This window comes from Macaca nemestrina, chromosome 14 (assembly GCF_043159975.1).
Source record: "Macaca nemestrina isolate mMacNem1 chromosome 14, mMacNem.hap1, whole genome shotgun sequence".
In the NCBI taxonomy this organism is placed as follows: domain Eukaryota; kingdom Metazoa; phylum Chordata; class Mammalia; order Primates; family Cercopithecidae; genus Macaca; species Macaca nemestrina.
Genome location: NC_092138.1, coordinates 52,721,773 through 52,749,482, shown reverse-complemented (window position 1 = coordinate 52,749,482; position 27,710 = coordinate 52,721,773). Strand labels below are relative to the sequence as shown.

Below are 27,710 nucleotides of genomic sequence, written 5' to 3'. Positions count from 1 at the left end.
TTGAATTTATTGTTGAACTATACCAAATATTTAAGAAAGAAATTATACCAATTCTCTACAATCTCTTCAAAAAACAAAACAAAACAAAACAAAACAAAAAAACAGAAGCAGGGAGAATACTTCCTAACTCATTTCATATGGTCAACATTATCTTAATACTCAAATCTGAAAAACATATTACAAGAAAGAAAATCTACAAACCATTATTGCTCATGAACATAGATGCAAAAATTCTCAACGAAATATCAACAAGTTGAATCCAATAATTTATAAAAATTACATACCATGACTAAGTGAGATTTATCCAATGTATTCAAAGGGAGTTCACCATTCAAAAATCAAATAATGTAATTCATCACATCAACAGGCTAAAGAAGGAAAATTATATGAGCTTACCAATAGATGCAGAACAAGCATTTGACAAATTCCAACACTCATTCATGATTTTTAAAAATGCTCTATAAACTAGGAGTAGAGAGGAACTTTTTCAACTTCATGAAGAATATCTACAACACACCTACAGATAACATCATACATAATAGTGGCAGACTAGATGCCCTCCTGCTAAGATTAGGAACAAGGTAAAGATGTCCCCTCTCACCACTCCTCTTCATCATCATACTGGACATCCTAGCTAACACAGTAAGACAAGAAAATGAAATAAATGGAATACTGATTAAAAGGAAGCAATAAAATTGTCTTTGTTTATAGATGACATAATTTCCATGTTGAAAAATCTCAGAATTTACAACAAAAATCTTTTGAAACTCGCAAGTAATTCTAGCAAATCAGCAGGATACAAGGATAATTTACAAAAGTTAATCGTTCTCTTAAATGCCAGCATTAAACAATTGGGATTTGGAATTAAAAACACAATACCATTTAAATTAGCACCAAAAATATAAAATACTTAAGTATAAATCTAATAAATTATCATATGTTTTATGTAAAAAACTACAACATTCTAATAATTTAAAAATCTAAGTGGAGAGATGTTCAATGCACATAGATAGAAAGTGTCAATATTTTAATGATGTCAATTCTTTCCCACTTTATAGATTTGATGAAATCCTAATCCAAATCCCAGTATTTATTTCATGTGTATCAGTCAATTACTTCTAAAACTCATAAAGAGAGGCAAAAGATCCACAATAGCCAACACAATATTGAAGAACAAGAACAAAATAGAAGATTGATATTACCTGACTTTTAGACAGTACAGTAGCCAGGAGGATACAGTATTGGCTAAAGAACAGGTAAATAGATAAATAAAACCGAATAGAAAGCGCAGAATTAGATTCACTTAAATGTAGTCGTGTGATTATTAACAGTAGAGCAAAGGCAATTTGATGAGGAAAAGACAATCTTTTCAACAAATGTGCTGAAACATCTGGAGTTCCACATAAAAAAGGAATCTAGATATAGACTTTACACATTTTATAAAAGTTTTCTCAAAATGGATCATAGACCTAAATGTAAAACACAAACTGTAAAACTCATATAGATAATATAGAAGAAAATCTAGACAACTTTGGGTTTGTTGATTTTTTGATTTAATGCCAAAAGCATAATCTATGAAGGAAAAAATTGATGATGAATTTCACAAAAATTAAAACCTTTTTATCTGTGCAATACACTGTTAAGATAATGAAGGCACAAGTTACAAATAGGGAGAAAATCTTTGCAAAAACACATATCTGATAAAGACCTGCTGTCCCAATTTTACAAAAAACTAATAACAATAAGAAAACAAACAATTGAATTAGTAAATGAGCAAAGGCTCTGAACAAACACTTCCTCAAAGGAGATAAACAGCTGGCAAATATGTACATGAAAAAATATCCAGCGTCATATGTCATTAGGGAATTGTGAATTAAAACAACAATGATATACCATTACAAAGCTATTAGAATGGCTAAAATTCAAAATACTGACAACAGCAAATACTGGCTAGGATTCGGAGCAACAAGAACTCTTATTCATTGTTGATAGGAATCCAAAATGGTATAGTCACTTTGTGTGGGCGTTTGGCAATTTCTTACAAAGCTAAACATATTCTTACCATATTATCCAGGATTTACACTCATTGTTATTTACCCAAATAAGTTGAAAAATCCATATTCACACAAAGAGCTACACAAGAATGTTTATAGCAGCTTTGTTCAGAATTGCCAAAACTTGGAAGCAGCCAAGATTTCTTTCAACAAATGGACCGACAGACTGTGGTACATCTACACAATGACGTATTATTCAGTGATAAAAAGAAATGAGCTAGTAAGCCATGAAAAAGTTGGTAGAACATTAAATGTATATTTTTAAGTGAAAGAAGCCAATATGAAAAGACTATATAGTTCCAACTATAAGACATTCTGGGAAGGGAAGACCTATGGAGACAGTAAAAAGATCAATGGTCGCCAATGGTTTTTGTCGGGAAGGAAAGATGAAAATGTGGGGCAAGCGATTTTTAAGGCAGTGCAAGTATTCTGTGTAGCACTATAAGGGAGCATACATGTCATTACATATTTATCCAAACCCACAGAATGTGCAACACAAAGTAAATCCTAATGTAAACTACAAGTTATCATTAATTATAATGTATCAATATTGCCTCATTAATTGTAACGAATGTATCACATTAATCCAAGATGTTAATAATAGGGGAAACTGTAGTGGGGAAATGAGGAAGATTTGTAAATTCTCTGTACTTTTTAAAGAAGTTTTTATTTTAAATTACTTGGGTACCTATGGGTATATATTTATGTTGTACATGTGATTTGTTAATACAGACATACAATGTGTAATAATCTCATTGGGGGTAATTGTGATGTCCATTAACTCGAGCATTTATCATTTGTTTTAGGAATATTTCAATTCTCTCTTTTAGTTGTTTTAAAATGTACAATAAATTACTGTTGACTATAGTCACACTGTTGTGCTATCAAATACTAGATCTTATTTATTCTATCTAATTATATTTTTGTACCCATTAACTATCCTCACTTCCCTGCCACCGCTTTCCCAGCCTCTGATAACCAACATTCTACTCTCTAACTCCTTGAGTTCAATTGCTTTAATTTTTAGTTTCCACATATGAATGAAACATTCTATTTTTGACAATTTTTTCTACAAACCTAAAAATGCTAAAAAAGTTTTGTCTATTAAACTAGTGTAGTTGCTTAAATTTCACATTAAGAAGTTAAAGAAATACACTTCAGCCAATACTTAAGTATACATACGAAGGCTGTCTATAACAGAATATGAGATCCAGAGATCCTGAGAAAAAATATTTTTTTCATAAACATCCTTATGTACCTGAACAGATTAGACATATCTGTAAATCAAACTACTGTCAAAAAAGTAAAGGTTTGCTGTTTACTATTGTAAATATAGAAAAACAGGAAACAACTTTTCAAAGTATGCATCCCAATATTCTTTGATTATTATTGTTCTTTATGCTGAAGCATTTATTTTTCAGAAGAATATGTTTAGTTTGGCAATTTACAAAATTGAAAAATGAATGAAAAATCTTACATATTGTGTATAAAAATGATTTAGAAACACATTAAGTCTCATAAATTAAGACAGATATTCTTTAACCCTAAATCTTTCATGAAAATGCGAGGCTCCATTTCAGAAATGCGTCCGGTAAGGTCTATAGATTCAAATCCAGCATATTTCTTCACATATTACAGAAAGTTTCTCTTCTGTCTTTTGTGGGTCAAGAGAGATGCCACTTGCTGATAATTTAATTTATGCCAGTTTCTAATGCCAAGAAATCTCAAATGATTATTTTGTCACAAAAATGCTGAACTATGAGTTTAATTGCTTTCTTTAAAGAGATGAAAAAGTTCAGTAAATTTGCGAACATGAGATTGAAACCTAATTTATTTGACCCAAATGAGGCTGTATTTAACTTTTATTCTCTGCTTCCTTAATAATGTATTTATTTAACTAATAGTGACTAATCTCATATGTTTCATGTATAACAAATTAGATTTTACAAAATTTGCTATGAGTTTTTTTTTTTTTACTTTTTTGTACAAGCCTAAAAGTCAATGAAGCCACAAGCCCAAAATTAAGTTAATGGATCTGGAAAACAACCACTATGTAGAAAATAGTTTTGGACAAAACTTGGTTTTATGTTGTTAACCTTATCAGGATATAAAATTGGGTCTGTAATTTCATCATACGCAAAAATCAACTACATGAAAAATATACACAAACTTTTGTCAGTTAAAAAATAAAGATTTTTAAAGAAGAAGAAAACCAACAACAACAACAACAACAAAAAACCAACCACAGGTGGATCAAGGAATGGGACACAATTTTTTTAATGTTAACTATTTGATGAATATAAAGGAAATATATTTTCGTGTTTCAGTTAATACTCTTTTTCTGTATAACAAACTACTCTAAAATTTAGTGATTTAAAATAGCAATTTATTATTCTCTCTCACAGTTGGGTAGTCCTCACTTGAGGTCTTTTATATCATTATAGCTAATGGGATGGAGTTGTCTGAAAGCTTGACTTAGCTGGACATTCAAGATGGCTCACTCACATGGATAGCAGTCTGTCTGGTATTGTTGGGGAGCTCATTTGAAGCTATTTCCCTCCCAGAATGTCTACAGATGGTTTCTCTTTGTAGCTTGGGCTTCTCACAGCCTGCTTGCTGACTGGTATCTGAAAGGGAGTAACCGAAGTAGAGCTATTCTGAGAAGCTCATCCTATGTCCTAACCACAGAAGTCTCAGAATGTCACTTCTACTCGGGAAGCCACTAAGTCCAACCTAGATTAAAGGACAGGAGATTTATATTCCACCTCTAGATGGAAGAGAGGTGACACTACATTACAGAAGAGTATTTGGGATGGGACTTGTGTTTATTTTTGGGAAATGCAATGTGAAGAAGCTAGACTCAGACAAAATAAATATACTAACCATAAAAGAATACATTCAGTTGCATTCAAACTAAGACTTTATGTTTATTATTGTGCAGTCACATTGGAAAATAATTTATCTGAAAAATTTGAATTTTCTTGCACGTTTGCCCTATAACTCAGAAATTCTCTACTTAGCTACATATCTTCAAAAGGCACATGCACATTAATAATTAGAAGCCTTGTCCATAATAGCAAAAAACCTGGGGGAAAACTGATTGCTAGGCATTAAGAATTAAAAAATAATTCGTGGTATATTATTCACACAGTGAAATGCTATAGCAATAAAATGGATTAATTGTAATAGTATAATATTAGTGTTTGTATTGAAAAATATGAAGTTAGTTATAGAAGACTACATAGAATGTCATCAATATTATAAAGCTCAAAAGTAAAACTAAGAAACATAATAATAAAGATATATAACATTTAATAATCAAGGCAATACCTTAATAATCACGATAAATTACATTTTAATAAAAAATATAAAAATAAAAATTCATGCATAAGACCCAGTGATAAACAAAACATCAAAAATTTTAAGAGGCAAAATCAGAGTATGTAGTACCTCAAATTACCATATAGGTCTCTGAGGCAAAGGTAAACAAAACCCCTCTAAATTGGCAAATTCAATTCTAAATTGATAAATTTCACTTTCTCCTCTTTTTTTAAAACAATTATGTGGTAGCAATCAAATTTTTAAATGGGCATTATTTTTGACACAGTAAACTTGTTCCTAGGATTCAGTTGTATGCAAATGCTTGCATATACGTACACAAAGGCATTTGTACCATGATATGCCTTGTAGGAGGTACACTGAAAATCAACACATTTCAGACAACTTAAACATCCTTCAGTATGAAAATAAATATATAAATTATGGTATATAGAACCAACAAAATTTGATATATAAAACAACATTCAAGGTATATTCTTAATAAAGTCCAAGATATGAATCGTATTTTCCCAGGTTTCATTTTTACTTATGCACATATGGAAAAATAACTAGAAGAATCTACACCAGACTTTTAACAGCTGTTACTTATGGAGATTCTATTTGCAAAAGATGGAGAAAGGGTAAAATTCCCATTGTCCTTAGTGAGAAGAGTTATCCTCAGTTTTCACTGGAGAATTCTTAGTTCTCATTGGAACTTCTTACAATGAGAATGTATTACTTGATATTTTAAAAAATTTCTAAATTAGCATTATAAGCAAAATAAATAGCAAAAACTAATTACAACTAAAAATACCAAATAGGAAACTGTATTTTTCCTTTTGCTGATTACTCAAGATCAAATTACATTGTATGAAAACCATATTATTTACTAAATCTACCTTATTTACTAGATTTGGTTTAATAACAGAAAGATTCAAGACAACTTTTGGTTAACTCAAGCCCTTAAAAAGTAAACCAACACTACTCTCAAATGTTGGGATGCATTTAATAAATTTCACTGAAGCCTAAATCTGGCTCGGGATGTGTCTATTCACTGTTCACAAGTATTTGAGCATCTATGTTTATAATGAGATTAGACATGGGTACAAGAGCCTTCATTTATTTATAAAAAAGCAAGCTTTTGGCATACTATCCTTTTTCTGCTATATTATTTTGGTCAAGGAAGTCAGAGGCCTAAATCTAAGGAGAAAAAATTCTCAATTATTTAATATATTTTCATAATATTATCTGTTTTAGACATGTAAATTTTTGTTTTATAATTATATTAGCTTAAGTAAATAATTTCAATTATTTAAAATTAATAAACTAATTTATTGAAAATTATTCATTTAGACTAATATAACAATAACACAAACAAAACTGTCATAAATCTATATTCTGTTTGAAAGTCCAGATGTTTCATTGATAAGCATTTAATAATATAGAGAAAAATATATATGAAAGATATAAGTAGGAGAATAGAACATGAGAATCTCATTAAATGGAGATCATCCTAGTCAATTGAATTCTTCTTAGGAAAGGATTATGTTTAAGCAAGTGTAGTGGAAAGGGGGATCCCAATCTAAGTGTGTGGTAGAAAATAGGACCCCAGTAGTTTTAGGTATAGGAGGGGAAGAATTTTCTGGTTTCTGCAATAATTCAAGGTGGAAAATAGAAATGAAACTGAGGATTGAATTAGTGAGATTGGAAATACTATAAGCTGTGTGATATAATCATATCCAAAACCAGGGCAAAAAAAATCCTTCAATAAAATTATTAATTTATTTAAGAGATTTGGTGACAAGGCTGGAATTTATACCCAGATTGATTTGTGTTGGAATGGAGGCAGCAAATGCTTACTGATGCGAGAGCACCAAGAAAGAGAAAAATAGAAATTATTTTCTAGAATTCACAGAATTTACAAGGTAGAACTCTGGACTGCTACAAGATTGTGAAATGTCAAGTCACATCAGCTTTAACCATGGCTCCAAAGGCCAGGAGATTCCCAGCCAGCATATGTATATACTATACTCATATATAATTTTACCTCTTCCTACCACTAGAAAATTCCAAAGCGATTTTTCAAGCACGTATCTAATTAAAATAGCTGTGTGGTTCCTGACCATCCCCCAAAATAAGTAGTACATGTATTTAAGTAACTGTTAGCTGTAGTCTACAAAGTGACATGAGAAGAAATGGACCCAGGTCAAAATAAGATGTTTAAAAAGATGATTTCATTTTTTCGAGTAACCTCCATAGTGTCATTCATAATGGTTGCACCAAGGTATATTTCCACCAACAGTGCGTAAGGGTTCACTTTTTCTGTCCACCTTACCAACACTTGTTACCTGTTGTCTTTATATAATATTCATCCTAACAGGTATGAAACAGTACCTAGTTGTGGTTTTGATTTGCATTCCTCTGATGATTAGTGATGTTGAGCACCCTTTCATATACCTGTTGGCCATATTTGTGTCTTTTTGGGAAAAATACCTATTCAGGCTCATTTTTAAATTGGGGTATTTGTTTTTATTACTATTGATTTCTGTGAGTAACTTATATATTTTGGATGTTAAATCCTTATCAGATATATGGGTAAAAAGGATTTGTTCTCAATCCATAGACTGCCTTTTCATTTTATTGATTGTTTCCTTTGCTTTGCAGAAGTTTCTTAGTTTGACATAGTCCCACTTGTTTACTTTTCCTACTGTTGCCTGAGATTTTGATGTAATATCCAAAAGAATCATTGCCAAGACCAACGTCAAGAAACTTTCTCACTATTTTCTTCTGCATTTTATTATTTCAGGTCTTATGTTTAAGTCCTTAATTCATTTTGAGTTGATTTTTGTTTATGGTGTAAGATAAGGGTTCTATTTCATAATTTTGCATGTAAATATCCCATTTTTTTCAGGAAAAATATCACTTATTGAAGAGACTATTCTTTCCCCATTGTGTCACTTTAATGACTTTCTTGAAAATTAGTGGATCATATATGCTTGGGTTTATTTCCAGGCTCTCTATTTTGTTCCATTGTTCTATTTGTCTTTTTGCCAGTACCATACTGTTTTAATTAATATAGCTTTGTAATACAATTTGAAAGCAGGACATGTGATGCCCCCAACTGTGTTTTCTTTTCTTAATATTGCTTTAGCTATTCAGGGTCTTTTGCTTTTCTATATGAATTTTAGAATTATTTTTTAATTTCTGTGAAAAATGCCATTGGGTTGTTTTAGGAATTGAGTCGATTCAGTATATTGCTTTAAGTAGAATAGACATTTTAACAATATTGATTCTTCCAATCCATGAGCATGAAATATCTTTCCATTTATTTGTGTTTCCTTCAATTTCCTTCAATGTTTTATAGATTTCAGTGTAAAGAGCTTTCACTTCCTTGGTTAAATATGACCCAGTAGTCCCTCTGCTGGGTATATATCCAAAGGAAATGAAATCAGGACTTTAATAAAGATATATGTACTCCCATGTATATTGCAGCATTATTCACAGTAGTCAAGATATGGAAACAACCTGTGTCCATTAATAACTGGATTAAAAAATTGTGACATGTATGTATATACACAAACATACACATGCACACATATACAATACAACATTATTCAGCCTTAAAAAAGGAGAATCCTTTACTTGCATTAAGATAGGCAAACCAGGAGAACCTTATGCTAAGTGAAATAAACCAGAAACAGAAAGAAAATACTGCATAATCTCATATATATGTGGAATCTAAAAAGAAAAGTTGAATACTTAGAAACTGAGAACAGAAAGGTGGTTTCCAGTGGCTGGGAGGTGAAGAAAATGGAGACACCTAGGTCAAAGGGTAGAACTTAGCAGTTACATAAGATGAATAATTCTAAAGATCTAATGCACTGCAAGAAGACTATAGTAAATAATATTTTATTGTATATTGAAAATGTGATGAATGTGTAGATTGTAGGTAATTTTACCAGAAAAATAAAAAGGTAACTATAGAAGGGGATGAATATGTTCATTTACTTACCTGCAGTAGTTATTTTATTTGTATATGTATATAAAACCTGATGCTGTATACCTTAAATATATATAATAATCAAGGAATAGATATATAAATGATTAAGTTGTTTATAACACTATTTTATGGGGAGTTGCTATCTTCATGTTTCATCCATATCTGTTTTATCTGACGGGTAGAATTCTACCCAAAAAACTCAAACCATCCTGGCTCTGATACTGGAGTCTAGGACAACACTGAAAAGAATGAGTCATCTGCAGGGTTTAGCGCGAGTTAACAAATCTAAGGAATATGCTAGAAACATGTTTTCTCAGTCACAGGATTTTCTAGAACCATGTTAATGGTTCTTGGCCTACTCCAGGGTCTCTTATAATGCTTCCAGCTCTATGCACATCCTAGATATTCATATGCAATGAAATACAATAACGACAGTTTTCACTTAGAGCTTCAGAGTCTGAATCCTACGTTGCCATGGACTATTGGTGTGACCATAAACACGTTGCTTTACTTCCATAAATCTGAGTTTTCTCATCTGTAAAATGAAGACAAGTTACCTATGTTATAGGGATATTACAAGATTTAAATGTAAGAAATTTAATATAACTGTTTTATAGCACCTAACACAATGTAGTCAATAAGCAATAAATATTATGTGTTTGGTCAAGTCATGGATGGCATAACCAGCATATAAACCCATGCTTTCCTGTTCATTTATATTAGAGACAGTCAAACATTTTTAGTAGTGTCAAAATAAAAATACACTTTATATTATATACCTATGGTCTTCTATCATTTATTTATCTAATATCTCTTTTAACCTATTATTTATACATCTACATATTTATCATTTACTTGTTTAACTCATATAACTCAAGCATTAATCTATGCATGTCTTATTCTACTTTTTCTAGATTTCTAAGAGGTGACACTGGCTGTTCTCAGGTTCATATTTCCCTGGTCCATCCGTTTAATGCCAACATTGGTAGAAATATGAAAGGAGACCAGAAAACACATGAAACAATTTGCTTTGGAAACATTGATTTTGGCTTGATTCAATTGAACTGTATCTGGAGTTAAATTTGCATTGATAACATTTATTTCAATTGCAAAGCATGCATTTTCATTTTTAATCAATTGTTAGAAAAGAGGAAAGAGCATACCTCTTAGTTTTTACAGACCATCAAAGCTTGAATAAAGTCTGTGCACTTCTGAGGTATAGATCTTCAGCTGGCCAGCTGTTCCTTCTATGTGGGTAGTCAGGTAATGACTCCCTAGGTTCCATCAACCTAAACACGCACACATACACCAGTAATTTGCTGTCATATTAACATGACACCTGCACTGTCAAATATGTCTCCAGCCATCTGGAATGCAGCATAACCAAGTCCTTGACTCAATATTTATTCCACTTTCATGATAATGAACATAAAAACTAAACTCCCCAAAAAAGATTTTTCTTTGAAAGTAGTACATATTTTCGTTTTTGGAGACTATTTGATGCCATTACAGATGTCACGAATCATAAAAAGATACATATAATAAACAGGTATCTAAATAATCTTTGTGACGTTTTTCAGAGAGTAAATATTTCATTGTTTCAAGAGCATTCTAGGCTCTGAAATATATTTTTATTATCACTTTCTATAGTTTTGAAAAATTTCATGAAACATATTCTAACCATACAGTAGATAAGCTTTGTGAGTACTCAGGAAAATGCCATTTTCTGCCTATGCACAGAACAGATATTGATAATTTATCATTGCAAGAAAATAGGATTTTTGAAGACATGAGGTGTGTATAGAGGCAGATAATATGCCTAAAATTTTACCAGTTCTAGCTTATGTGTGTGTGTGTGTGTATATATATATATATATATATATATATACACACACACACACACACACACATATTATATATATGCGTGTATATATATATTTTTTTAACGGAGTCTTGCTCTGATGCTTAGGCTGGAGTGCAGTGGCGCAATCTCAGCTCACCACAACCTCCACCTCCCAGGTTCAAGCAATTCTCCTCCCTCAGCATCCTGAGTAGCTGAGATTACAGGCACGTGCCACCATACCCTGCTAATTTTTGTATTTTTAGTAGCGATGGGGTTTCACCATGCTGGCCAGGCTAGTTTCGAATTCCTGACCTCGTGATCTGCCCATCTTGGCCTCCCAAAGTGCTGGGATTACAGGTGAGCCACCGCGCCCAGCCCTATATTTTTATCAGTCCAGTATTCAATGACGATATCTAGCATTTATACAAATTAAGCAATACAAATTTCTGAAATATTCTTTTTATTTTTGTAGTACAGAACATGCTACTTCATTTTAAAAAAGGAAAATTTAAGGGAAGCACGGATTTTTTAGGTTAAATAAGCAAAAATAATTAGCTAATGAGTTTAATTTCTTGGTCACATTACTTGGAAAAATCCCTCAAAATTATTCTAAAATATCTTGCATTGTGTAATATGTAATTCTTCCCTTTCAAAAAAGAAACACTCAAAAATATCTTGGGTTTATTTGTGTGAGCTAATGTTTTTGAGGGGCTCAAAGGGAGTACTGGTGGTAGCATAAATATCTGAAAGGACAGTAGACATTATGATGGATGAATGATGCTACCATTGTTGATAAAATGCATGCTCATCACCTTCACTACTTAACGAAAGTAGCAATGAATGGCGTATTTTTTTTTCTTTTGAGATGGAGTCTCACTCTGTCTCCAGGCTGGAGTGCAATGGCGTGATCTCTGCTCACTGCAACCTCCGCCTCCTTGGTTCAAGTGATTCTCCCCCCGAGTAGCTGGGACTACAGGCCAGTGCCACCACGCCCACCTAATGTTTGTATTTTTAATAGAGATGGGGTCTCACCATGTTGGCCAGGATGGTCTTGATTTCTTGACCTTGTGATCTGCCAGCCTCAGCCTCCTGAAGTGCTGGGATTACAGGCATGAGCCACCATGCCTGGCAGAATGGCATATATTGTGACTCTAATTGTGACTTGCTAATGTCTAGAGTAGATACATACATGCAATATAAACTGTGTGCCCCAGACGAAGAAAATACTGTGAATTGTACCCACTATTTAGTTACATACCCTTGGTGATACCACAACTGAAAAACAGTATGTATTTTAAAAGCTACATTCAATGAAGCACTCCTCTTTCCATCAGTTTTGTGTCAGCCAATCATCACATCCTAACTGATATTAGAATCCCTTTTCTTTCCATAGTCAAAATGTTTTATAGATTTTTGTCATTTTATGAATTTCCTGCTTTGGGAGTAATTTTACTGTCATTTCATGAGAACTTTGAAATGTCATGAAACTTTTGGGAAGTAGAGTACTAATAATTAAAATTTAACCAGAAGTATCTCTGACAGTATCATTTGAATGTGCAATTTCTTCATATAACATATGTGAAGGCAAGGGAAAAAATTCTGTAAAATGAATAGAGTTTTGACAACGAATACGCATACTATACAGCACATACTTATATATGTCACAGTGGCAGCTTCTATAACATAGAAATACATTAGAAAATGAAATGCACAGGGATATGAAGCCATTAGGAGTGCAGACTGTCATTTTTCATGTTAACAGAATATTTTGTCAGTCTTATCCAGCAAAAACTCTGACGTATAAGACAACACTGCTAACTGATCTGTCACCCTCTGTCCTTTTTCTTTTATTTTGCCTATACAGCTCACAATTCTCTGAAGGACTTGCCTACTCATTTAGCCCTTCATGAATCCCTGAGCTGCCTTTTTCATCTGGAGTCTCCATGCACAACGGTGAAGACTGCATCTTTTATCTCACCTGATAGGTAAGCTTTCCCCAAATCCCAAGCAACTGTTAAAGGACTTGAGGAATGCTCTGTGAGAAGGAAATCATGAGAGCAGAAGGATGTTCTGCTCTCAAGGGAGGCCAATGAAAGAGAAATCAATCACGTGAATTAAGAGCTTTTGATGAATAAATAATTCATACACACTAAATTAATTAGCCAATTTCCAAGTCAGGCTTAGTATTGCATTCTAGAGTTAGCAAGCGTTGCATCAATTGAAATGTAACAGTTTGGCTTTGCTTCATATGATTTTCAAATACAAAATGACTGTGCCTGGTTGAAGGCTACCATTTAAGAGAATATAATGGCCAAAACCAGGTGGTTGAGCCCTCACTTCCCAGTGCACAACTGAAGACTAAAGCAAGTATTTCTTTATAAACATCTTCTGATCACTGTATTTAATAGTGTTGACATTTACATAAATGGAATGCAGTGTAGTTGCTGAACATATACTGGGATGATTCCATAATCCTGTTTTAATTAGATGGATGTTGCGAGCATACAAAAATCACAAGCTGCACTCCCTGTGGTGATGCCATACTGGCAAGGAATCAATCACCACGGCTCTGGTTGCCATAGAAACTGATAGCTCCTGCACCACCATCTAAGTGGCAAATGATTGGTGGTGTACTCATAACACAGGGAGAGCAATGAGTTTTTCTATCCTGTCCAGCAGCTGTGCCAGAGAGTTAATTAAAAGCAGAGAACATGAAATAAATCTAAATCTGTGAAGAAATGAAATGTACAGTACAAATTGAATTCCCGTGTCGGACAGAAATTAATATGCAGCGCAAACCACAGAGCTGCCTGAACAAGCAGCAGCTGGGAATCTTGGGAAATGTTGCTTCTCAGGCGGTCAGAGCTGAAATGTGGAGAGGGCACCTCCTTATCTTATTACCTAAACAAGCACTTTGTTCAGCATTTGTGTTGACTGATGCATGCAAATTGCAGCCTCAAATATTAAGAGTTCCTGTTTTCAAGCAGGAAGGACAAAGCTTAACTAAGATTTAATTAACAAACTGTTAGCAACTGCAGTTTATCAGCTGTGAACACAATGTAAGTAAATGTTTCTACTCCTGTACTAGAATACACCAGTCAACCTCTGTGAAAGTCAATGTGTTTGTATTGATAAGCCATGAATTCAGAATTCATATTTCAAATACCACAAGTCAAGGAACAAGTACCTGAAATGCTTTCTCCAGAAATAAAAGAAGCTCAACCTAGAAATAAATATTTTTTTCATTTCCATAGAATAAGCTACAACAGATTAGGCATGAAATATTTAACTAGAGAGAACCAAGTGTTTTTGGTTTGGTCTATCCCCACTCTATGATTTTGGCTTTATCATCTAGGGAATTCAGCCTTCAAGCAACTTGTCGTATGTGTGAAGCCAACCACTTTCCTAGGGCGACTAGAACAACTCAGGGGCCACAACTAGGTCTCTGCGGCTTCTAAATATGCATGAGGTTTAGGAATCAGAGGAGAGGATAACACCTTAGATCATACAATTCACCCCCTCCCACTCCATCACTCCACCCCTTATTTCCATCCCTAATAAGGACATATTGGGTCCAAAGACAGTGAGCATGACTGACTATAGAAGAGTGAAAAATTTTGGTGGGAGTTCAGAATTTATATCATAGTGACATATTTTTATGCACTTAATATTCATCTAATGAACTATTAGAATTTTTCTCCTATTAAAATGTATTTTCATCTGGCTAGCCCTCTACTTTTGATGGCAATTGAATCATTCGTCTAAGGAGAATGTATGCAATTCCTCTAATCATCCATTTTAAGTAGTTTTCAGTGTGATAAAACAAGAAAGCAAGCGCCAGGCTTACATATACTTGTTTATGATGATATGTCTGTATGAATCAGATTTTTATGGGTGGTTGAGAACCGCTTGATTTGAAATATCACATAGATGTCCATGACATATGGAATGAAATCCTGAAGTATCTTTTACAAAGAGAGTTTTTTACACTTTCCAGACCATGAGTAGACTTCTAGTGACTGGTAGAATTAATACTGTTGTAACAGAAAAAGGTTCAATTTGAAATAAGATCAGAGGGATGAATAAAAATGTTATTAAAGTCAAGGGAGGAGAATTTTCAATATTATTCTAAGTGCACGATGTTAGACTTTAAATACACTCCAGTTAATTATACTACACTTATTATCTCTGAGTAGAAATATTGATAATCGTTAGTAGGAAAACTTCTTGATGTCTTTATGGGAGTATCTGAATGCATAAAAAGAATAATTGTTTAAAAGTATATAAAATGTTCAGAAATAGTGAAATACCTCATGAATGTACAAAATAGATTTGTTTAGTTAATGTATAAGAGTAAACATTATCATGTTAAATCTATCTAAGTGGGCCTTTCAAAATGGAAAAGTTCAGGATATCACTGATTTTTTAAATGCCTTTCAAAAATGTCCCTTTAAATTCACAGACATAAGAGCTTTTGAAGTCAGTGTTTATTTTCAAATATTCTATCTAATTTGAATGCATTATCTCTGGCACTAGGGTTATATAGTGGGATGTTACAGATATTGAAATTTTAATTTCTAAGATTAATAACACTGTAAATAAAATCTTGAATACACATCCTTTCTTTCCCATTCTCATAGCCTTACGTCCCTATATACTCTGATTTAAAATTTTATTATTGGCCCTTAACTGATCTTCTTAGAGTGCCTTTTTCATCTGTTGGTAGAGGAAGGGGATCAATGGGTATAATTTTAAAAAGTTCTCTTGGTATTTTAGTAATTCTGTTGCTTTTTCTTTTACCTACTCTATACAATTGAGAAATAGGACTCTAAAAGAGTAGTTCTTAAACCTATTTATTTATCAAAATCAACTAGAATATTTGAGAGAGAGAGAAAGAAGTGATTCCTAGGACATAGTAAATATTGATTTAGGGTTTCTGCTTAGCAACTGAGCATTCAAAGTTGTAATAACTTTCACAAGTAAGTCAAAAGTGCAAACTCACCTTACAAAAAGAGGCAGAAATTTAGCTCCAATCACTTCTGACATCTATTGATCTTTTGACTATTTTTATTGATGACCATTTCATCTGCTAGGAATTATGGTGAGGCTCCATAATTTATATAAGCAATGCTGATCCTGACATCTTTTTATTTGAGGTTTTTATCCATTTGATCCAAAGCAAAAGGCCCTTTACTCAGAAAATACACATAAACATTTAGACACAAAATTTGTAAAGAACTTCCAGGGCTTTACTGACTTCCCATACCACCACCTTTCATGAACTAACTCCTGTTTTTACACAACAGGGTATACATTTAGACTTCTAAAAATTTCTTCTGATTTGTACTTTTACAAGATGTATTTGGCTAAATGTTAGCTGCTATTATTAAAATCACTGTCATTTTTACTGACCGTACAATCCCTTGTATGAAAAACTGTGTTCTGGCCGGGCGCGGTGGCTCAAGCCTGTAATCCCAGCACTTTGGGAGGCCGAGACGGGTGGATCAGGAGGTCAGGAGATCGAGACTATCCTGGCTAACACGGTGAAACCCCGTCTCTACTAAAAAATACAAAAAAAAAACTAGCCGGGCGAGGTGGCGGGCGCCTGTAGTCCCAGCTACTCGGGAGGCTGAGGCAGGAGAATGGCGTGAACCCGGGAGGCAGAGCTTGCAGTGAGCTGAGATCCGGCCACTGCACTCCAGCCTGGGCGACAGAGAGAGACTCCGTCTCAAAAAAAAAAAAAAAAAAAAAAAAAAAAAGATTTGACTGCCCTGCTGTATTTTGGACTTGCATGAGGCCTTTAGCCCCTTTGTTCTGGCCAATTTCTACCATTTGGAATGGCTGTATATACCCAATGCCTGTACCCCCATTGTGTCTAGGAAGCAACTAACTTGCTTTTGATTTTACATGCGCATAGGTGGAAGGGACTAGCCTTGTCTCAGATAAGATGTTGGACTATGGACTTTTGAGTTAGTGCTAAAATGAATTAAGACTTTGGGAGACTGTTGCGAAACCATGATTGATTTTGATATGTGAGGACATGATATTTGGGAGGGGCCAGGGGCGGAATGATATGGTTTGGCTGTGTCCCCACTCAAATCTCATCTTGAATTATAACTTTCACAATTCCCATGTGTCCTGGGTCGTGGGAGAAATTCAGTGGGAAGTGATTGAATTATGGGGGTGGGTCTTTCTTGTGCTATTTTCATGATAGTGAATGTGTCTCATGAGACCTGATGGTTTTGAAAACAGGAGTTTCCCTGCATAAGCTCTTTCTCTGCCTGCTGCCATCTAGGTAAGAGATGACTTGTATCTCCTTGCCTTCCGCCATGCTTGTGAGGCCTCCCCAGCCGTGTAGAACTGTAAGTCCATTAAACCTCTTTCTTTCATAAATTGCCCAGTCTCAGGTATGTCTTTATCAGCAGCGTGAAAAATGGACTAATACACCATTAAACCTCTTTTCCTTTATAAATTACCCAGTCTCGGGTATGTCTTTATTAACAGCATGAGAATGGACTAATACACTAGTCCTTATAGACTCTTCATAATCTTTCTGTTTCAAATTAGACCTGTTTCTGGCTTTGTTAGTGACAAGGAGATGTAATATTTAATCACACTAATTTTATTATTGTTCCTATTATTCTGTTTTTAAAATATTCTCCAAAGGGCATTGTTATTTTCTATAATTATTTTAAAATTGCTCTTTGAGTACATTTTATACAAAACTTACAAACTCTTTCACATAATTGACTGTTTGTTTATTTATTTTTCACAACTGTAGCCAAGTACATATAAAAGATACTGGTACATGTAGGAGGTAAATACGTATTTGTTAAATGACCAAAAGAAGAATAAGTGATTGAATGAGCTGACAACACTCTGGGACATTCTGAAGTAGGGTGTGAAATAAGCACAAAACTGCTGCTACCATACAAAACTGAACATTTAAAAAGCACTCATTCTTGAATGAACCTTAAATTCTCCAGCTCTCTAATTAAGGAAGGCACTCAATAAAACACAGGGCAATGCATATGAAAAAGGGCTCTGCATTTGTTGGGAAATGTTGATCTTATGCTAAATATAATTTATCAATACGCTGTTGTAAGAACAAATGCTGGCACAATCCAGTAACTTGGTAAAGCATAGTATTCCAAAAAACAATAAGGGCATCACCATGTTTCTCTTCATTATTTCAATAATGTCTCAGGGCAGTAGATGTTAGACCTTGACAAATGGAAATCCATTCTGAGGATAGGAGAGTGATAAGACAATGAGAGATATGTGAAAAGATATTTCATCTGGAAAATTTTCTTCATAAAACGCCATATGCTTTGGCCGTATAATTCCAAAAGAAGTCCAAAGGAAAGAAAACAAGATTTAGGCAAAATTCAGGTATATCATTATACACAGGCTTAATCATGTTTTGATGATTCAGACAGCATAAATGGACAATAATAAGGAGAGTATTCAATAAACTAGGATGAGGTGCAGCCACTAAGAGCAGTGTTTTACGAAGTTTTAAAGACTTCGGTGCAAAGTTATCTGGTTGCAAACTGTTATTAACAATATAATTCAATACATATATCTCTTTCTTCTTCCATATAACAGAAAGAAATACACCGAAAGCATTAGCAATAGTACATATTAATTTCCTTTCTTTTTCTTATATTTCCACAGTAATGATGTTTTCTTTTGTTCTTATAATTAGGAAAACAAAGCTTTTGTATAAGTATATAATTTATATATTTTCTCCCTCCCCTGGTGGCAAACCTAAAACTCCTAACTTATTTTCTGACAAGGAAAAAAAAAAAAAAAGACATGCTTGGGGATAAAACACTATGTACCATTTTTTGTTTTCTACTCTCTGTGATTCCTAAATAATAATATTGATTTGAACTTGTCTCTTTTCAACAGTTATTTAATTCTGCTTACTTAAAACGTGAAGAAAGACTAAGGCCAAAATCAAACAATATAAGACAGAAAAAAATGTCAAGAAGTAAATGGAGTGAGAAAAACAAAAAGCCTGAAAGTCTTATTAGGCAAATTGCAGCTGTTGAACCAAAATGCCAGTGTGAGCTTCCTGATAGCATATACGAAAAAGACGACATATTATTCTAATTAATTAACCGTGGGAAAAGTATTAGCTTATTAGGAAAGACTGGACATAAGCTTTGTCATTATTTCACATTAATTTATTCACGTATTTAACAAAAGTTCATTGACCATATACTGTATATAAGGAACTACACTAGTGGCTTAGGCAAAGCGAATAAAAAGTATAGAGAATGTAATTGCAAGTGAAGCTCGGGTTACTGTGGATGAAGAGCTTTCCAGCGCGACAAGTCTCATCAACTTTGAGGTGCTACCCTTTGTTGCTAACAATGTGGGTCTTCATAAGACTTGTGTTGTTATCAGGTTGTTGAAGGCTGCTTGATATATGCTCCTTGATTATGAAGCTAATATTGACCATCCTAGTTATTATAAAGAAAGCTTGTTTAGTGTCTGCCTTACCTACTTCCCAATTTTCTGCCTGCTGTCCCCACACAATCTAAATTCTATGAAGTTAGGAGTTCTATAGTTGCTCATGTCCATTCCCTGGAATATAGAATGGCACCTTATTTCACATTAAGTGCTCAGTAGGTGTTCCTTTGATATTGATGAATTGACTGAATGGATACCTACAATCTTCTCTCTAAGGCTCAGATTTTAGCATGGTGACTTTAATTTAGGGTTATAACTACTGTTTTCTTTTAATCACATTGATTTCAAAAAAAAAATAAGAAAATAAATAACATTGATTTCCTGAAACACAGTTGGATGGATACTAATGTGTAGAGAGCTTTAGGGGATTCTTTTCCATTGGCTGCTCAAATTTAAAATTTGTGTAGGTCATCAATGTATCTGTTAGTACAAATTTAAAAGCAGCATTGTGTGTTTTCATAAGAAACTCTCTGTTACAAAATCTTTTTTATTATAATCTGCAGATTGAATTCTCCCTTGATCCCCATAGTCTCTAGATCTATAAAAATGATATACAAGTTTCAAGACGTCAGCATAAAAGGTAAAAGATATTGTAGCTCAGTGTGCATTTGTAGTTTGCAAACATTTTTTTGGCATAGGAGCTCTTTATCAAAAGAGTTCCCATGGGAAACTTCCTTACTTACTTTAAGAGCACCTCTCATTAAAAAGGTATAAGGAGAGGATAGTAACCTCTCATCCCTTACTCTCATCTCCTTTTATTCCTTCCTCTTCCTTCTCTCACACCATTTAGTAGCCCCTAATGTGGAAACTCATGCCTTCTAAAATTAGAAAAACATTGTAGAGTGTAAGTTTTTATAGTTGATATAAAGTGTTTCTTCTGAGATTTCACCAGTATGTCTGGCATCTTCATCATCATCATGTTAAAAATCTATCCCATGAGAATACAGCAGGTTCTAACTCTGCTACTGTTACATATAGAAATATGTGGAAAACTAATTTCAGATTTTAAAAGAGAAGCAGTTTGACTCAGCACATTAAGCAACTGGATGGCAATTTATGGACTCAGGGTTTTCAAGGTATCCTTTGGCTGATGTGTTTGACATTGGGAAAGTCACTGCTTCTCTTTACCTTGGCTTACTAATCAATAAAGTGGTGTAGCACATGATTATGCTGACTCATCTCATTCTCACAGAGTGTTGATTCACTAGCAATGATACTGCACTATTCTATTTAAGTAGTCAATAAAAATAGGAAAGGGTAAAATTAGTCACATTTGTAGCTAAATAAGAATTTGAAGGAAGCTTCTATGCTTCAGGGCTTCATGTATATATAAAAAATGGTGAATTTAGGTAAGATTTCACAATGAAAATAAAAATAAATTTCAGTGGAGATGTACAAGATAGCTCTAAGCAGTTTTAATTTTAGTGCAAATTGGAGAGAATGCCAGCATTCAAGTTTCTGGGGGAAGGTGTGAGCAGCAGTTGGGATATGTGCCGTAATTCTATCAAGACAAGTATGCACTGCTTTCAGGACCTTTACCAGTAAAAGGATGTTTTTAATTTGTTGAAAGTTTGAAGAAAAAAAAAAAGCCTAGCTAGTTCTGGCTACTAGAATATGAAACTAGTAGGAAAATGTTTATCGTTGTAAATCTGATGTTAGAATGTTGCTTTTGATTATTAGTAAATTGAATCCCTTAATTCTCTCTTTGAGTATGAATAGCTATGCCAGCTAACAGAAAATACTAAAAATAATAATTTTAAAAAAAACTTAGTAACAAAATGGTGATTCTTTATCTCTTTTTCAAGGTAATCGCATCATATGCCCTAGGTGACAGTTCTGTGCCTTGTTCTTAATCACGTGTGAAACAATCTTAGATTAATCACTGAATTTTCTTAGAGAACTTGAACTTCATGGAAGGTCACTTCCTTTAGTTCAGAATGTTTTCTTACATTTTGATCTGTTTGCATTTTATCAATTGTCCTTCATAATGATTCAGATCATTTTATCAATGATCTTGCCAGAGAGATGAGTCAGCCATATTTGGGAAGTTAATTACATTGGAGGCCACAGGTGCACCATTTGCTCAGCTGAAGTACTATTCACACAGGCCCAAGCAATTAATGTGCTTCCTAAATTATTCACAAAATAGTTTATTCACCCAGAAAACTCTCTGCACAAAACCCATTAATCCCTTTAACATGCTTGCAGAGCCAGTCTATTAAAAAGATTTGAATCCTGATCCACTGGACGAATTACAGGTTATTCAAGAGAACATTTTACTACAGTAAGGGCTAGGTTTGGAAAGACATTGATTGGGAGGGGAAAATAGAAAGATCTTGAAAGCAGGTGAGCTGGATTGAAGTCTTGACCTAGGTCAACTTCAGGCTATACTACATTGACTGTTATATGCTAGGACAAGAATATAAAGGTGCCAAGACAGAGTTCTTGCCTCAAACTACTCCACAAGTGAGTGGGAAAGACATTTTAAACTTGGACAAGTAGATCGATTTCCTTCTTCATAAAATGGAGAGAATGATATATGCTTCTGAGTTACTATAGTCTAATCGTAAAGAATGAAAGTGCTAGCTAGCATCAGGTAGTTCTGAACTTGAATCCAGATTCTACACACATCTTGGTTCAGTATGATCATAAGTTGCATAACTCATCTAAGCATGAGTTCTTCTGTCTTAAAAATTAGTTATAGCATTACTTAGGTGAAATGATTATTGTATAGCTCTGATGTGCTAATACACAAAGTGCTTAACTCTGTTCCCAGAACACATAGGAAGGTATCTCATCATTCACTCAGAACAGTATACATAGGTATGCACTGATTGCACACACACACACACACGTATATGTATATAAGGATACACATGCACACTTAAACCTGTAAGTCATGGAGAACTTCTCAAACTACCAATGGGAATTACATGAAACACTTAAAAAAACACCTTGAAAGAAAATGTTATGCAGAATGAAACTTTCATAATATGGACAAAAAGAGCTACGCTATTTAAAATGGACATCAGTTAATTCAATTATGTACTTCAGTTATTTCAAAAGTCTTATGCAATGGGAGAGAAATCAAAGATCACTTTGCCATTGCTCTATTAAGTTTCACACACAAGCTCTAATCTTTTACAAGATAAGACATTTACAATTATTTTCCCCTATAAGACAAACAGAACTTCTGTTAATGGATCAATAATGGGCACTATTCTAACATACAAATGAAATGAAAATAGTTCTCATGGCAAATAAACCCTGTGTTCCTTAATGAACCCTAATTTCCACTTCCTGGTGTTCACATCTTTATCTACTTCCCTCCCCTTAACTGGGAATAGAATAGAATATGACAAAGGTTAAGGGATTTTGCAGTTATAGTTAAGGCCCTAAAGTACGTGCTTTTGAATTAAACAAAAGGGAAATTATCTTAGGTAGGCGTGAACTAATTAGCTGAAAGTTCTCCAAAGTGGGACCAGGCTTCCACTGAAGTAAGAGACTCTTTCTATTACTGAGTTTGGAGAAGTAACCTGTCATGTTGTGGGTGGATGTGTGGAAGAGCCATGTGACAAGGAACTGCAGATGGCCTCTAGGAGCTTAGAGCAGTCTGGCAACAGCCAGGAAAAAAAAAAAAAAAAATCTTAAAAAAGGACCCTCAGTCCTACAACCACAAGGAGATAAATTCTCCAACAACTAAAGTGAGGTTGGAAACAGATCTCTTCACAGTTAAACCCCAATGAGACTGCAACCCTAGGAAATACCTAGTTTGCAACTTTACAAGACCCTGGAGCAGAGAACTGAGGTAAGCTGCACCTGGACTTCTGAACCACAGAAACTGAAGTTGTAAGCCACTGAGATTGTGGCTTTTTTTTTTTTTTTAATACAACATAGAAAACAAATATACTCCTCTTGACAGAAATGTTTTTAATTTAGAGTACAGAAAGATAAAATACAATAATAAGTAATTTTTTTATGTAACAAAAATGGTATTCTTTTATAAACATTTGCTCCCTAGTGGGAGTCTTTGCAGTATAAGACATGAGATACACTGGGGTGGGAGTCACCTCTCTGAAATTTCCTGGGCAGAGAAATTATCCACTTGAGATAAAAGTCAATGGAGTAGCCCAGTGTTTTCTATGTACTATACCCACTAACTGTATTAGCTGAAAATGTTGTCACTAATTTTGGAGAAAATGTTTTTTCCTGGCTAGTTTGATAGTGAAGAATAAAATTGTTATTAATTTCTCCCTCAGTAACAAAAGAGGGCAGAAAGATAATTTTAATTACATATAGAAATGCATAGTAAAAATTATGTTTCAAGGACATGACTACAAAAGAAAAATAAGTCTATGAGCATTGTATGTAGGTACTTGGAATGAGAGACAGGATAGAAAGTCCTTTACAGTAGATAGAAATGGATTTGGAGTTGGCCCTAAGAAAAGGAAGTAAAATGATTTCTGTAGGTCGATGGGAAGGACTAAAGAGGCACAGTTAGAGTGTCAGATAAATCTAGGGACCTAACTGCCAAGACGCCACATTGGATCACTTTTAAATCTGTAGGACATAGGGAAATACCACTGCTTCTCTTGCAGTTGATATGTGGACAATTTAACTGTTCACATAAAGCATAGGCCCATGATCGATTAGAGCTAAAAGAGAGTTTTAGGGTCCTTGAGTCTAATTCTTTCTTTTGCTAGTTTTTAGAGAAAACTAAGGGAAATAGCTGGTAAATGATTTCCATATTGTCACTCAGCAAGTTATCATTAGAGTTGAGAGTGGAAAAAAAGTACTCCAGATTCCTGATTCAATAGTCTTTTGTTTAAAGCTTACTAAACAGATGTAAAATGGTAAATAGGAATAGATAGATAAATAGAAAATAATCAATGTATATCAACTATATGTATAGCTATATATATTTAATATTTTATAGATAGTATATACTATCTATAGATAGTAATAGAGACGATTACTATAGAGACTCAGTAATAGAAAGAGTCTCTTACTTCAGTGGAAGCCTGGTCCCACTTTGGAGAACTTTCAGCTAATTAGTTCATGCCTACCTAGTATATATATATATATATATATACACACACACACACACACACACACAACTTGGTAGATTAAAACATTATCTAGTAAAATAGTCCAACACTCCAGTTTTATAGATTGGGAAGACTGAGAGCCTAAGGGGTTGCTTGATATACCTCCTATCCCCAAACTTACAAAACAAAGGGTTTTACAGAATGAGTCAGATATAATTTGTTTGGACTGCTATTTCATTTTACCATTTTATCCCTATTAGTATTTATCACCATACATTCAAAGGAATTCATACATGTAGACACATCTGAGCTGTTCCTGATTTCTCCTGTTCAACCTGTGGTAAAACTCCTGTGGCACTATAGCACCCTCTAGCTTATCAGTCTTCTTTCCCTCACCTCATAGATCAGAACTTATCAGCCTCCTCTCCTGTTCCTTCGGAAGCTTTTGTCAAGTCATTGCTTTCCAATCTCTGATATGTTGAAGGATTACCATTATGCCTCTCAGAGATACATACAGTCATGTGCCACATAACTATGTTTCAGTCAGTGAGTGACCATATGTTTGATGATGGTATCATAAAATTACAATACTCCATTTTTTTTTTTTACCATACCTGTTCCATATTTAGATATGTTTAGATACATACATACTTACCATTGCATTACAATTGCCTGCAGTGTTCAGTATAATAACATGCTGTACAGGTTTGCAGCCTGGGAACAAATAGGCTATACCATATAGCCTTAGTGTCCTTATATAATGTCCCAAACATATAGCTTATGATGTCTCCACAATGATAAATTTACCTAATAACACATTTTTCAGAATGCTTATCTGTTGTTAAGAGACATATGACTCTACATTTTAAAAGTAATCATGAACATGCCAAGTCTCAACCCCCTGAAATAATGTCCAGCATTAGAAATATTACACTGATGGAAAAGGGTTTCTGGAGAATGTATTAGAAGCTTTTGGACAATACCATAAAACCACTTAAAATTTTAGATAGCTCTAGCTGCTGGGAAGTTACTTCAAAAGATTAACTAGAAGTAAACTGAGTAGATGACAATAAAATCTGTTTTTAAAAAAAATCCAATGCCTTATATGTCACAGGTGGAAATACTTTTCGGATCTTTCTATTTTTAATGGAGAACTTAAATGAAATCTAAAGTGTCTAGCCTGAAAATAAAAAATCCCAGGATACATGTTGTTTAAACTGTTTGGTTGGTCCCCCACTATTTTTAATGATATTTTTTCCTTACCTGAACAACCCAGAGGTTGAGCAAATGCAACCCAAAGCCTGTGGTTCTTTTTAAACTCAGTTCGATTCTCACCTCTCTTTCTCTGCTTCTTCCCGCCCCCTACTCAGTTGCCATGTTCAACAACACTTCAAAGGTGTGGCTGGCTTCATTTCTGGGCTTAGATTCTGTTTAAAGAAGAAGCTAAATTGGAATCAGTTTATCACCCTTGGCTAGAATTTTTAACAAAATTTAAAACCGTAGAGGACCCCCAGTCACATCTAAAATGATGCTGAGTGTATCAGCTGGGTACTTGATCTTCAAAGCAAGCCATAGCCCTGGATAAATCTCACTGTCACTGCTAGCATTGCATCTTGAGCCTTCAGACACACGACTTCATGGATACCCAGGGCACTTTTAGTATTTTTATTTTTTCTTAGAAGAAATTAGTGAAGTGTGATTTTACACATTTTTCTTTACATGGTGGTACTTTCATTGAAATGAAAGCAAATGAGAAATAAGTACAGGAAGATAGGCAAACACAAAAGAAAAATCCTAAGATTAATTTTCTCTATTGTATTTGAAATCAGGTCAGCAGAGTTAGATCTGAGAGCATAAACACTAACCATCAAATAATGTTATAGGGTAGAGAAAGCACAAACAACTACAGAGCTTCTTCACTTAATTGGCTGTGCTGTGAAGAATGCAGTCGGTTGAAAGCAGAACCACTGTCTTGAAAAAGTAGAAGTTCTTATCTGTATCTTATGTTTATCTATGATATCAAGCTTTTTCTAGCACATAACTTATATTTAGCAATGCTTTTATACAAACCATAAACAGTGGCTGGACTGAAGTGTTTTGTACTCTATAAGGGTTATGCTATGTTTTAAAGAACTTTTCACTTGAGATGAATGTTGCATGATGGGCAGGTGTTCTCCATAAGAAATACTCCTAGCAAAGATGATAACATGAACAAAGTCAAAGTTAGATAAAATAGTCTGGCATATTTGTGAAACTACGTGCATTTCAGAGTGGCTGTTGTGTAGGAAGGGGGCAGAGGTAACCCACAAAGAGATGAGGCTAAGGTGCAGGGAGAAAGATCTTATTACTCAGTTTAGATTGACTGAGTGTGATGAGTTACTACAGGTGAGGGCAGGATACAGAAAAGGGAGATCCAAGGATCATGAGGACATTTTAGGAGTGCAATAGGCCAGAAGCATATGCACTTGGTGTCCACTAGGTGGATAGTGGACACCAAGCCAGGAGAGACTTAAAAGCGAATCAAGTTGAAGGTATGATTGAAGGATATAATGATACAGTGGACAGGGATGTCAGTATTTAGAGATATGAGAAAGTAAAACAAAGAGTGAAGTCCTGAATAGGTGATGAACACCATTTTATGAAATTGAATTTGAAAATGTAAAAATTGTAGTAGGGTGATTTATTTATTTTGAGCCTAATACATGGAAAATGAGAAGGTTCCTCCAATATGCACTTGATAGACAACATGGTTCAGTGGAAAGCTATGGTTTTTGAGGCCTGAAGATCTACATTGATATTTTATCTGCATCCCTGTATCTGTGGGAACTTGAGAAGCTGCTTATCCTCTCCAAGCATTGGTTTTCACATATATAAAATGAATAATAATAATAATAATACTTATTCTATAAAATATTGTGAATTTTTATTTTTTATTATTATTTCGTTTTTTAGAGACTAGGTCTAAC

The 27,710-nt window shown here is 34.0% G+C and overlaps 1 long non-coding RNA gene across 3 annotated transcripts in view; it reads left to right on the top strand.

The window, feature by feature from the left end:
• LOC105498408 (uncharacterized) overlaps positions 1-27,710 on the top strand; it is an 869,015-nt gene that overhangs the window by 419,344 nt on the left and 421,961 nt on the right. For all 3 annotated transcript variants that reach the window (XR_011612640.1, XR_011612638.1, XR_011612639.1), the window contains one exon: positions 13,080-13,200. This is a non-coding gene — a long non-coding RNA (uncharacterized lncRNA). The remainder of the gene's footprint in view (positions 1-13,079; positions 13,201-27,710) is intronic.